Source organism: Odontesthes bonariensis, chromosome 8 (assembly GCF_027942865.1).
Source record: "Odontesthes bonariensis isolate fOdoBon6 chromosome 8, fOdoBon6.hap1, whole genome shotgun sequence".
NCBI lineage: Eukaryota > Metazoa > Chordata > Actinopteri > Atheriniformes > Atherinopsidae > Odontesthes > Odontesthes bonariensis.
Genome location: NC_134513.1, coordinates 7,499,140 through 7,512,211, shown reverse-complemented (window position 1 = coordinate 7,512,211; position 13,072 = coordinate 7,499,140).

Genomic DNA, 13,072 nt, shown 5'->3' with positions numbered 1-13,072 from the left:
AGGAGCTTCCTGATCAGACAGAAGTGCCTCCTTCTTTTTCATTGCATACAGCCTCAGAATTTTCTTTTATTTGGTGGATCCTCGCAAAGATACAAAGCCCTACAGATATTATGTAACACCACATCTGTTACATAATTAAATTGGCATGGCAGCAAGACGGCAGCATGGCTCGCCAGCTGAGCAGCAATATGCCTGCAGGGTGTGACGAATGGAAGGATTGAGGGAATCACCCACTGTTCCTTTTGGGAGGATCCTATAACCACCTATGTCGACTGCCTCTGTCTTTCTCATGCAATATAAATGAGATGTGTGTTTATCGGTGTGACTGAAAGAAAGGCTCAGGTGTCCTGGAAGGCCTCAACCTCTCATCTATTCTGTGTGTCTGCCCTTTAGAGACGTGCTCAAACCTGAGCTTCACATTTTAGCTCGTTTGGAATCTTTGTCTATTTTATTAGAACGTTTACAGCTGATTACAATTTACTGTTTGTTTTATACCCGTTTTATTGTTTGACATCTGTGGGATATTCTGGTAAAGTCTCGACTCTACTCTTACTGCCAGAGAACTGCTTCTGTTCTTACTTTGCACACCTGATTTGCTCAAGAAGCGGAGAACCAGTCTCCCTGTAGCAAATGGCAAAATAATACAAGTACAGAAGGACCTCAGATACAGTAATTGCGTATATTTCAGAAGCTTTGGCACAAATGTCTGCCTCTAACATTGTTTGTTGCTGTGTAGAAGCCTCTTGCCCTTGTTTTCTGGTCATTTTTCCTTCTGTTCTGCATCCATGCTCGTCAAGGTTTTGCAGGGGCCCTTTTAGTAGAGTCAGATTTCAGCTCGTTCCAAATTTTTCCAATCGGCTTTCAATCAGGATTCATTACTGGCCAGTTGAAACAGTCCAAATTTTTTCTTTTCAGCCATTCTTTTGTGCTGGTGGATGTGTTTTCAGTGCCACTCTGAAATACCTAACACCTTCACTTTAAGCCTAGCTCTCAGACCCTGGGTAACCCATTTCATTCTAAACTGACTTGACAACTTTTCATCATTCATTGCCTCCAGTACCAGGGACCTTATAAAGCCTTCACCATGTTTTACTGTTTAAGCTGTTCTCTTGGTTACTATATTGGCTTCATTTTGCCTCTGTAACAAGCTGATGCTCTAAATTCCCAAATAACTGCACAGAAATTGGATTTTCTCTCTTTTGTCTCTGGATAATCGGCTATACTTTATTTTAACTTTACCATTTTCACGTTTCTTTTAATGTTTGTGTCCACCTGTAGAACTCCTCTTGGTTCAGTGTGTAGTGTATCATAGAGGATGAAACCATCTTTCCAGATTCTTCCAGGTCGGCCAGATCCTATTTAGATGTCTTGTTGAATTTTTCTGAGAATTGGCACATACACCGCACACTGCTCTCATTGAGCTCCTTCTCACCATCTCAACCTCCATCACAACAATGATGTAAAAACTTCTTGGTAACATTGACATCTTGAGTCAGGAATTTTAAGATCTTTGATGATGCCTAGTAGTGTTTGGCTTTTATTTACAGCAGCTTGTTGGATGCTCTCCGACAGCTTCCCTATGAAGCCCTCATTCATAATCTGGACACAGAAAGGAGCACTTGAGTCGTTTTTAATTTAATTTTGTTTGAGAAGCTTTTTTTTTTTCTTCATATTTTACTGTATTAAAGCCTTTTTTGTTGTTTAAAATCAAAATAGTATTGCACAAAATTGGTTAATTTGCATTTATTACTGAAGATAGTCCAACTTCTTTTCTAATTTTTTTTTTAACTACCAATTATTTTTGACTGGAATCATTTAATTACTATTATTTATATCTCCCGCATTTACATCATCGAGAGGGCAGGCGCCCTGACAATCTCTCGGCTCCACTTATACATTGATGATTATGAAGTTAACCTCGGTGGTTAAAATAATCACAGCAATTGCAGTTTATATCACAATCTCAACATCTCCTCTGTGCAGCTGCAGCTTTTCCATGAAAGTGGCGAGCATTCCAGTGCAGTGAGCTCACTCTGAGTCATGTTTGAGACCTTTCATGGTCAAGCAGGACCAGGCTGGTGTGTTGTTTGTATGGATACTATCAGATATACTATACATGGATTCAGACGAGTCAGGCCAGTTAGCTTCAAACAAGCATCCATCTCCTGTTTCCATTCTGATCTCCTCGAGAAAATGTCAGCCCGTTTAGTATGCAAAAACCTCCCTGGTTTCCAATGATGAATCCTGTGTGACTGTGACTTTTGCTCCGATATTTTCCCCAAGCAGGCACTCTGGACATGAAACATGTCTCAGACATCTGACCCCATGACATGAGCATGCAGGGCTAATGGCCTTGTCAAGATCTAGCTGACCTCGTGGGTGTGGATTTGTCTGCAGCTATTTTAGGCGCATTATATCTTTCACAGACAACATTAGAAAAGCTAAATTTGCCCTTTTTTAGCATCAAAATATGGAAGTTGGGACAAGAGGCATCTTTCCTCGAGGGAGTGCGTTGTTCAACATAAGTGTATCTGTGTGGTCTTCATTTCTTTAGAGATTATCCTGTCATCAGAACATGTTTAAAGTGGAAAGTTAGATTTCCAGAATAATCATGCTATTGTTTTAAAACTAGGAGTGAAAGCTGTTTTTGACCTCACCATGGAGTCGGATTTCAAATGATTTCTGACAGTCTAAATCTCATTTGTTTTTCTGTTAGCATGAATATTGGGCAATGTGGTGGCTTAAAATGTATTTGTATTCATTTTTCAATTAATTTGAGTAGGTCTTCGAGTTGTTGTCAAACGAAATGTAGAGGGACGTAGCTTCATCTACGCCTTCATCTGCCTGAGTTTGTTGTTGTTGTTGTTGGTGGTGAAGAGGTCAACAGGAAGTGGCTCTATTAGCAATAGCTGAAATGGGTACAGCGCCATCTATTGTACCGGGGTATGACATGCTTTGTGCCTACGATTCGATTCATTCACCGCCATATATCCAAGGATAATTACCCTTGCTCAAATAAGGAGCATAATCCAACTATAGCTGTAATCAAATTAATCTAATCATGTAGACCCACTGAGTGTCAGTGACCTGTCGCAGCAGCCAGCAGGAGTGGAGCGCCCCACAGAGCCCATGCGTTTTTTTTGCACGCTGGCATCATATGCAACATTAAGAAATTGCAATTATTTGGGTTTTAAATCAATAAGTGAACAATTTTTGTCTGTTTGTCACTCCTTTTTTGTGTAATAAACTATTTGAATATCATTAATTTGCCTTTGGAGTGGGTTTTGAAAATGACCACGACTCATGAAATTGTCAGGATCTGACGGTGCCTGACACACCTACATGACAGCTGTTACACGCACACACCAGATTTATACTTAATAGTAACAACACTTATGGATGGATCCTGAGTGCCATCATCTTTTATTTTTATTTTTAAATCCGAAATAAGCCCACGTCCACCTGATCCTCCCCTCTGACTGTAGATTTGACCCTTCAATTATTATTCAGTATCAATTTAATATCATTCAAACATCACAAACTTTGAAGAATAACAGGCAGAGAGAGAGGGGGAGAGGCTTTAATTATGCTTTTAAAGACTGTATCACATCTGCACACGTCTTAAAACATGTAAAATGCATGAACAGAAAGAAGGGACTGTTATCTGTTGAGTAACGTAGATTTCCTTATATGGAAAGCCTTGTCGGAATGGTGGGACGTTTGCTTGTCGGACTGGGTGTTGCCGCCCAGTTCATTCTAGCTTTACTGTACCAGCAGCTCTGAACAGCATGACTCCTAGATTAACTCAGTTTTCACTGATCGTTTTTACTCCGCTGTGAGCAAATCCAGTGCTCCCACAGTAGAGTAATACTAGGTTTTTGATTCTATAAGGAAAAGTGTAGCGATTTGATCACATTTCTTATCTTGCATCATTCAGTTATTTGTTTGATCGGTTTCTGACCTTAAATCTGAGACCAAGCTTTGTTTAAGAGGTCACAAGCAAAACAGGCTTATATGTCAACATATACCCCAACTATACTATCTATAAAATACCAGTGCCGTGAGACATTTTACTGACTAATAAACCCATCACGATGACCCTTTTTATTAAAACTGACAGCATGCAACCATGCTTCCTTGAGGCTGCTAGCTACATGCTCCTACATGAATGAGTGCTTCTTTGTTTAATTTACTGCCAGATTAAGTGTAAAAAGAGGTTTTATTACTCATAATAAAATCATCTGCTTAGCAGCTGGGCCCTCTGACTCGCCAACCATGAGAAAACTGCCTAAAAAAAAAGACTAACATGATTGCAACAATTTAGAAAAAAAAAAAAAGAATTCGACATGCTTTATGGGCTTTATGAAAAACCATTAATAGACTGAATGTATCTGGAATTATTCAATTTGATCCTGTTTTAATGAGTCTTTATTAACTTTCTTTACAGTGTCCTGAATGTAGCCGTTAAAATGTTCCTGGCTGGGCTTAACACAAACCGACAGTTCAGTGCTTCGTAAAGCACACCGAATCCTCCCACATTCCACAACCCTCAGGGACAGGTCACAGGGTAATCCTGCAGATGCTGTCAGATCTGTAAATATAAATATCTGTTGGCGGTCAGGCAGTCTGTTGTCAAGCTGTCAGTGAGAAAGTAAGAAGATCCACAGATCAGTGGAGGAGAGGCTGAAGCTCTTCTGCTGCTCCCACGAGCCCCTCTCTGCTGCTGGGGAGAACAAAGTTTACAAATGAACTACATCTTGGTTTATTTATAGAAAAATCTTTGAAAAGTTCATGGTGGCGTATCCTTATGTGGAAAATTTAGAAATGTTCTTTTCTCTGAAAACCAGGCACACTTGATGATGAGCTGAAAGCAAGGACTGTTGAGCAATTTTTATGAATGAATGCGTCAAATGACGTGTTGACTGTTTAGATTAATGCTTTGTCATGTTCTATACATGGAATTTTATTAAGTTATTTGTGAAAATAACTTCAATGAATGCATAGTATTCGAGGTGTCATGTCTGTGGGTTTTTTGCCACGTTTTTAGTTTCTGTTTAAGTTCTTAGTTTTGCCATGTTTTAGTTTTTCATGTCTTAGTTTAGTTAAGTTTTAGGTTCAGGTCTTGTTTTTAGTTTTTCCATGCTATGCCACCTTTTTCCTCAGTCTTTCTCCTGTCCTGCCATCAGCTTCACTTCCTTCACCTGTGTTTTCTCCATCAGCTGTACTCAATCACCAATCACCCTCCATAGTATTTAGTTTCCCGGTTTATTCATGTTCTTGGCCAGATCCTCACTTGTCACTCGTCACTCCAAAGTTAAGTACCGTTCTTGTTTATTCTAAGCCATAGCCATGTTTTGTTTTTGACAGTTTAGTTTTTGGTATCCAGCTCAGCTGCGCTTTTTGTTGGAACCTTTTTTTTTTTTTTTTTTTTTCAAATAAATAAATCATTTCGGTTTTCCTTCTGAAGTCCGTGTCCTCCTACGCCTCGCATCCATCCTCCCTGACACGAAGTTGGAGTTTTATTTGAATATTTGTGCTATTCATGATCGCAGCAGCGTCCATGATTCTAAAAAGTTGTCTTGATTTTGTAACTTCTTTGCCACTTTGTGAATTAGCAGTGAAACAGTGAAAGCACAAAAAAACAGTGACTGAATGCTAAAAAGATTTCTTAAAGTAAAGTTGCTTAAAGGCACTAGTCTGGACAGGACTTGATCTTAACTCTCCTACTCGGCAGTTGGGTGTGTGGCACCATCCTCAAACACTAAACTATCACTGCCCCTCATTCGAAAATATGGACTGTAACTTTTCAACACCGAAACAAAGTATACACCAATTGCAAGTCATAATATGCCCCTTAGTGACTTCATAATGTAGGACACTCCCTCTTTACATCTATGGATCATGTTTATTTTGCACCTTGTACCTTCTTCATAGAGATCTTGGGGCTTACCCAAGAGTAAAATAAACTACAAATATCTTTTAATTTGATAATCTGGGCTTTTGAGACCACCGCAGTGCGGTCATATTTAAAAAAGTATTTTCAGCTCTGATTATATTACTTTGTATCCCATGACACTTTTTTTTTTTTCCTTGCACTGCTCACGCTTGGTCACAGTCGCACAGTTTGAATGGGAATGTTAATCTGATTCTGACTGACAGACGACTGGACTCTTCCCCCCCAAAGAGGAGGGATTGACGTGAGCTCTGGCTCGTTCCATCAACAGCTCCTAGCCGCTGTGAGGACTGACACAGCTGATTAGCAGCACCCAGTTTCGCCTGTGTCAGGCGGAATTCTGCAGCGTTTCATCATCCCTGCATGCTCACTGACAAATAGCCACCGAATGAACAGCACAAAAGGCAGATTTAATAGCCGCCGGTTTTATCTCGCAGACATATGGAGGTCTGCAATCTGACATGCCGCTTGATTAAACTCGGTATTCTGCAAGTTTTGGGGTTTTTGACGTTATAAATTTAGGGGCTGCAGTTAGTGTTTTGAACAATGAGAAGTATAAGTACGCCTCAAATGCGACTGGAAATGTTACGCTGAGATTGAACGGCTCTCCAAGAAAGGCTGAATAGAGGGCAAGAAAAGAAATTGTTTGTATTTGGGGATTTATATTGGAAGGCCTCTTTGAAGATGCACAACAGCAATCATCACAGGACATTTTTAGATTTCAAAAACCTTGCAGTTCTTCTTTTAAAAAGGCTCCTAACATCTGTTTGGACCCTTTTTTTTTTTTTTTTTTTACTGCAGTTTTACAAAAATAACCCTGACTAAAGGCCAGGAGACTGCGTTACCTTGATACATTTTCTGGAAACCACAATTACCTTCAACATCTCTGTCCTTTTTGTTGCCATCTTTTTCTTTTTCCATACATATATGAATGGCTCTTGGGTCACGTTCTTCTGTTTTGGGGAACATACACACGAGAAGTTAAATCAAGCAAAAAAAAAAAAAAGAAGCCCTTTCAGATGGTTGTCGGGGGTATCAGAGGCTTTAAAGCATCCCGCTGTTGCTTGAGAGACCTGAGTTTGAGTCCTGCAGGGAACCATTTTGGTTCCTTTGTCCTCCCGTCGCTCGTATTCCTCCTTTTCTTTAACTGTTTCTCTGGTTGTGTATACACAACATTGCCAGTTTGTTAGGTTTAGAAAATGTAATACCTGTTAAGAGTTACAGAAAGAAAATGTTGTTTGGCTTAATATACAGCGTTTACATGGCCTGCACATTTCTTATAAACATCACAATGTGTTGTGTGGTGGCAGAGACACGAGGTTCCTTGAGCTGAGGACATATGACATATGCTGTACACAGGATGACTAATTGTGCTTTCTCGAAATAACATCTTGAGACAGTTTTCAGGAGACTGGGCTGAAGATAAACCTCTGACTAAACTCTAAAACCTAATGGAAATTTACATGCAGTGTTTTCTGTGGCATTCTGCTTTATAGTGTCAAAAGCTTACAAATTTGGTAATTGATTGAGGATAGATCACTGATTCTTTTCACTAACTTGGATGTCTATGCCACGAGCATTCTGCAGGTAAAATATCCGTGTCAGCATTAAGGCAAAGCCTCAACATAAAGAGACATTAACTGAACCATACAGCGAAATATCATGATAAAATCATGTCAAAGCACATAGTAACACAATGTTAACTACTTCCTCCTACTTTTAGAAGTTTCCTTTCTTGTTTTTCTAACAGAAGTCCTTAACCAGTCTTGTAAAATCAATTTCACTTTGAATGGACATCAGACGGGTGATTGAGTCTGTCTTGTTTTTTAATCTTTTTATGTTTGTGTTGTCTCACCAAAGTAGCTACATTAGCATCCTTGTTCTGCCAAGCGTCCGGTATTTTAATCCCATATGTCCTCATGTGTTCATTCATTTTTAATCTCAGTCAGGATCATTTTCATTTAAAAAAAAAAACCTTGTTGATGCAGCTGCCATATTGGAAGTTTTAATTATTTCTAAACGACATATCTCAAGAACATTTTTATCCTAGTTTACATGCAGGTCTTACCCTTTCTAGTCATTTCAGCACATGGACAGACATCTCTGTAAAAAGGAAGATTCCCATCTGGGTCCCCTCCACTAGAGTAACTGCCTGAAACCAAAGAGCTGGTACACGTGTGACTCACATCTGTCAGTGACTCACACCAGGTTTTGACATTAGCATCACCACAGTTTTCTGAATTCAATGCCATAAATTTGTCATTGATTCAAGACTCACCAGTTGTGTAGATTTACATAAACCTCATTGTTCCACTGAAATAAACTGATTTCACCATGAATTTTCATGGTCACTAAAAGCTGTTTGCTTCACTTCAGTGCACCACTTTAGATGGCTATTAGACACCACAACCTTTTGATGTGCATTTAATTACTTGAGCTCACCCTTTATTTGTCTGTGGTATTTCTGTTTTATGGCAGTCGAACAGTAGCTGTCAGAAACATCAGAATATTATACATTAAGTGTGGTATCCCTGTCTTGAATGGAGTGTTAGTTTTGTTTTCCTCTCATTTTTTTCTACAGGCTAACTAATGAATGTCTGTCCGTCCATGTGCTAGTTTCCCAGAGATTAACTGTAAGCTGGAACGTGCATGTTTACATAGTCTTGTTTGAAATAATCTCCTGAGGATCTCTCTCTGTTGAACTGCATGTTCCAAAACATGCCGCCTCACCACAGAGGACCCGGTCTGATCAATACCCCCCCTCATAGAATCCACTCTGTGGGGTTCAGGCTTGTGGGTCATTCCCACTGTTACTGGACCCTGCAGGGATGCACTGCCTGTATTTGAATCCCTTCAGCAGATGGTTGAAATGATGCGATTGACAGAGATGAAGGACAAAGAGACATTGAAAGCTATTTGTGGCGACAGGGAGAGTAAATTTCTTCTGTGACAGACTTGTTGGTGTGGGAGTGAGCAGGGAAATGAGGGTCTGTATGGAGGAGGATGCTGTGAGCTTCTATCAAAGGTCTGTGATAAAGGCAAAGTCCTTCTGCCCACACTAACCTTACACCGCTTCTCATCATGTGAAGTAGAGCACAAATTCAAAACTTGCATTCATATGCCATCTGAAAATCTTTTTGCTGTCTGGCTGAGAACGTTCTGTTCATTTTAATGCTTCAATTTGAGGACACCTACTAATAAAACCGAATCCAAAATGTCTTTTCCAAATGCATCTTGGGGGGGGAAAAAACGTATACCGGTTGTAAATGAGTTAAAAGGAAATCAATATTTTGAATATTAGCAGAAGTTTAGAGGTCAGTTTGTATCTGAAACTCTTTTAACTTCAAAACATTTTTTAAGATATGTTTGCAATTAAAAATAAAAGCGTCACTAGAATTTACCAGTTAATGGCACATGTTAAAAGCACAGACAAGTTATTATTATTAGTTTAACTTATTAGTTAGTTTTGGATTTATGAAAGACTCTAGAAAAACGATCAGTTTTGTTGAAATCCAGGCGTCTAACAAGCGTACTAATGGCTAATTATGTACAGCGCTAGCAAGTTTTCTTGAGATTTCAAACTTCATTTATTTTACTTTTTACAGCACAAAATCAACCACACAAATAGATTATCTTATGAGTTCTTTCCTTTTCTTCAGGGGTGTATGTAGCTCAGTTTGGACATCTGACTATGTTGACAAAAATGTTTGTTTTCACTGGATTTTTGTGGCGATATTTTGTGTTTTTCCTTTTCAGTAATTGGCCTATTATATTCTAATTTCATTCCCGATTCCTGTGGAGCTCAATTTATGACCAACAAATATTAAAATTACTGAGAACCATTATTGTACACATATCATGAGTACAATAATTATAGCTAATGTGTTTATTTTGCTTCCAGAAATACATAATAATCTGAAAATATTCCCCAGTAAATGCACTATTTAGCCTGCTCTGTTTTAGGAAAGTATTCAGATTGATAGACTGATTTTGGTCCTTTCGAAGGATTTGTTATCGGTCTTATTTGGAAATCCCATATTTTTTGGCATGTTTGTTTGTTTTTTCATGTGCTGGAGGACATATCGTGAATGAAAGAAGCTGTCCATGTGCATATTTATAATCCTGAATTAAGCAAAAGTGTAAAAAAAATATGACACATTAATGAACAATGATTTGTTTTTAGGGAATTAATCAGTACCCAGTGAAAGAAGAGCTAAATGTGGCACTTAATCGTGTTGTGTGTGTAATGACTCTGCTGCTGCTGCCAGAAGCAGCAAGAGCCACAGAAAGCTGGAGAATAGAAGTCATGCCACAGTGCGTTTCTACTGCTGTGAGGATGCATATTTGCAGCCAGGAATAATGGAAGTGTGATAATGATTGGCTTCAGTGATGTAGTGCAGGATATACATGGGTAAATACAGTATACCCAGTTCTTAATCCCCTATGAAGTAATATAGTATGATGAAATGGTAATGAGCTGCTAGTCAGTTTTCGATTCACAGGAAGGCCAAACATAATTTGCCCTTTTCCTCCCACTGAATCGCTAGTAGTAGTGACTTCATTTGATGGGTTGGTTAGGTTGCAAAACTAATATCATGCTGTCAAGCAGCACAAAATATGTGTACAAATCCATTTTGGGTCAACTATGTCAGAGGATTCTTAGGCAAGGAAAATACTTACTTTTTAATCACATGTAGACATAAGCAACTTGCTGCAATGTGGGTGAAGTTGTTCACATACTTCTAATATGTATGTAATTGGAGAATCCCACTGGGGGGGATACGCCATTCCGTTTCTCCAACATCTTTATCTGTGCACAGACATTTCCAAAATGGTACTGGCCTCTGGCCAGCAGTTTCTCGAGCATATCTGTCCCTGTGCAGTGCCCAAGACCCATCACAAAGATAAGGCTAACTGTGAACTTTCACTATCCTATATCTGGTCAAATTGACGCAGCTTGTGAAAGCTTCTGTTAATTTCTGAGGACAAGCACAATTGACGCTCCAAACAAACAAACGCGGGATACGCGAGGCAGCCATGATAGACACGCGTAAGTGTAAAGTAACAGATTTTATGCAAAAGTTTAGAATGTTGCCGCTTATTTTTGTCCACATTTGTCTTTTTCAGGTAATGACGAGCTTGTCAAAAAGTTTATAAAACCTAACTAATTAATTTTGGTGCCTAAAACACACCTTTTTTTTGCCCAAACCTTTGCGCAAACTGTGACTGAAAACAAAAAATACCCAAAGCCTGAAAAATACAAATAATGATAACAATTCCACTCAATAATCAAACATGGGTGTCCTTGTGTGACTTTTAGCAGCTTATCATTAGTCATTGTAGAATTCTTATTTTTATAGGGACACATTCAAATACCACCCTCCCGTCAACCCTGCCAAAACATTTTGTGACCACACGTAAGAACTTTTTAGGTCCCGTGTTATTTCATGTATACTGCTCTTACAACCAAACTTACCATTAATTATCTGTAAATACAATGACAAGTAGTGTTGTGTACTGTATGTCTATGATGCTTGTACAGCCTCAGAGGATTCATTCCTCATGGGTTGTGAGAGCGTGGGGAGAATATTCTGTCACACAAGTGTGCTTTTAGTCCTGAGGATGGAGATTTATATTAGTCATTCTCTGAAGTATAGAGCTACCCCCTCTGCTGAGACCTTTAGTCAGAATCTGCTCTCTGATGATAACAATGCATACTGTATAAGAGGATGAAGCAAAGCTTTATGCAACAGTTCTACTGTAGGTGGACTGACAAAACTGAACTTAAAAGTCACACAGGTCAACACACATTTCTTGTTTCACTTCATGACGAGCAAACTGTGTGTCTGTGGTTTCGAGACAAAGCCTCAACTGTGCATTTGTCTCAATACACCAGTGCAAAAAGGAAAAGTACAACCACTTTTTATTTCATGTAAGAACACTTGCTTGATGGAACTTTCCTACCAGGGGTTTTAACAGGATGTGGTGCGCAAACTGCCTTTAAACAAATGAAAGGGGGCGGATTGAGCTGGTTCTCCTTGAACAAGGTTTGTTATAATTTTGTGTTCATGTCATTCAATCTAAAAATATTTCCGTTGCATCTTGGTTATTTGGCAGCATGTAACTTCGTGCTTAGCTAAATGATCTTAACAAAGCTGCGATCACATAAGTCAAATTTGGAGGAGGCCAACACTCAACTGAAGAACCATAAAAAGTAGATTTTTTTGCAACGTGTTCGATGTCGTGAGACTTTGTTTTACTCCAAATCATGATGTTTTCCTAATGCTACCCTAGTAGTTTTCAATGCCTAAACCTAACCAAACAGCATCTTAAAACAGAAGTGAAATTTCAAATCAACTCAGTGTGTTGACTACTTTTTTGAAGGACAGAAGATGATTAACAGGCTCCTGGTTCCTCCAGCGCCCTAATGCAAACATTTTTTTCCTGGTTATTCTGAAAATGGCTTCTTCTCTGGTAGCTTTATAAAATACTATAACACTGTATTCCTACATTTAGTCACCTTTCCCAAACGAATGTTATCAAAATATAACCGATGGATCTAGCGTCTTCTCCTAAAGGTGTTTGCTGCAGCAGATTAGTTGGAAATCTATGCAGTTTCAAGGAGAGAAGGTATTGAATATTTCATTCAAGTAGAGGAATAATTATTAAAACAGCTGAAAATAAAATGTAATTTTATTATATTTGATCATTTTAGTCATCATCATTTAGAGACCTCAAAGACTTTAATCTTCACATAGAATTTACTTAAAACTGGGAATGTAGAACTCAGAACTTCACTTCAATGCTGCACACCATGTTGTGTTTGTCATGGAAAAAATGCAGTTCAGCAGGATGAGGTCCTTCAATGGTCAAATCAGTCGACTATCGAAACCCCCTGTTGTTGAAGGAACATCTGCTTTCTCTGTTCCTTTTATAGAAGGATGTACCAGTTAAGGGCACACACAGGGGTGTCTTTGTTATGGGAATCAATGTATGGGATGCTCTGACTGTTTTCTTGTGGTACACTCCCACAAACTGTCTGCTTACTCATATTTTGTAGACAGTTTTCATTGCTCTGTCACTTCTGCAACACTACCCAATAATTAAAAGAGACAGAGC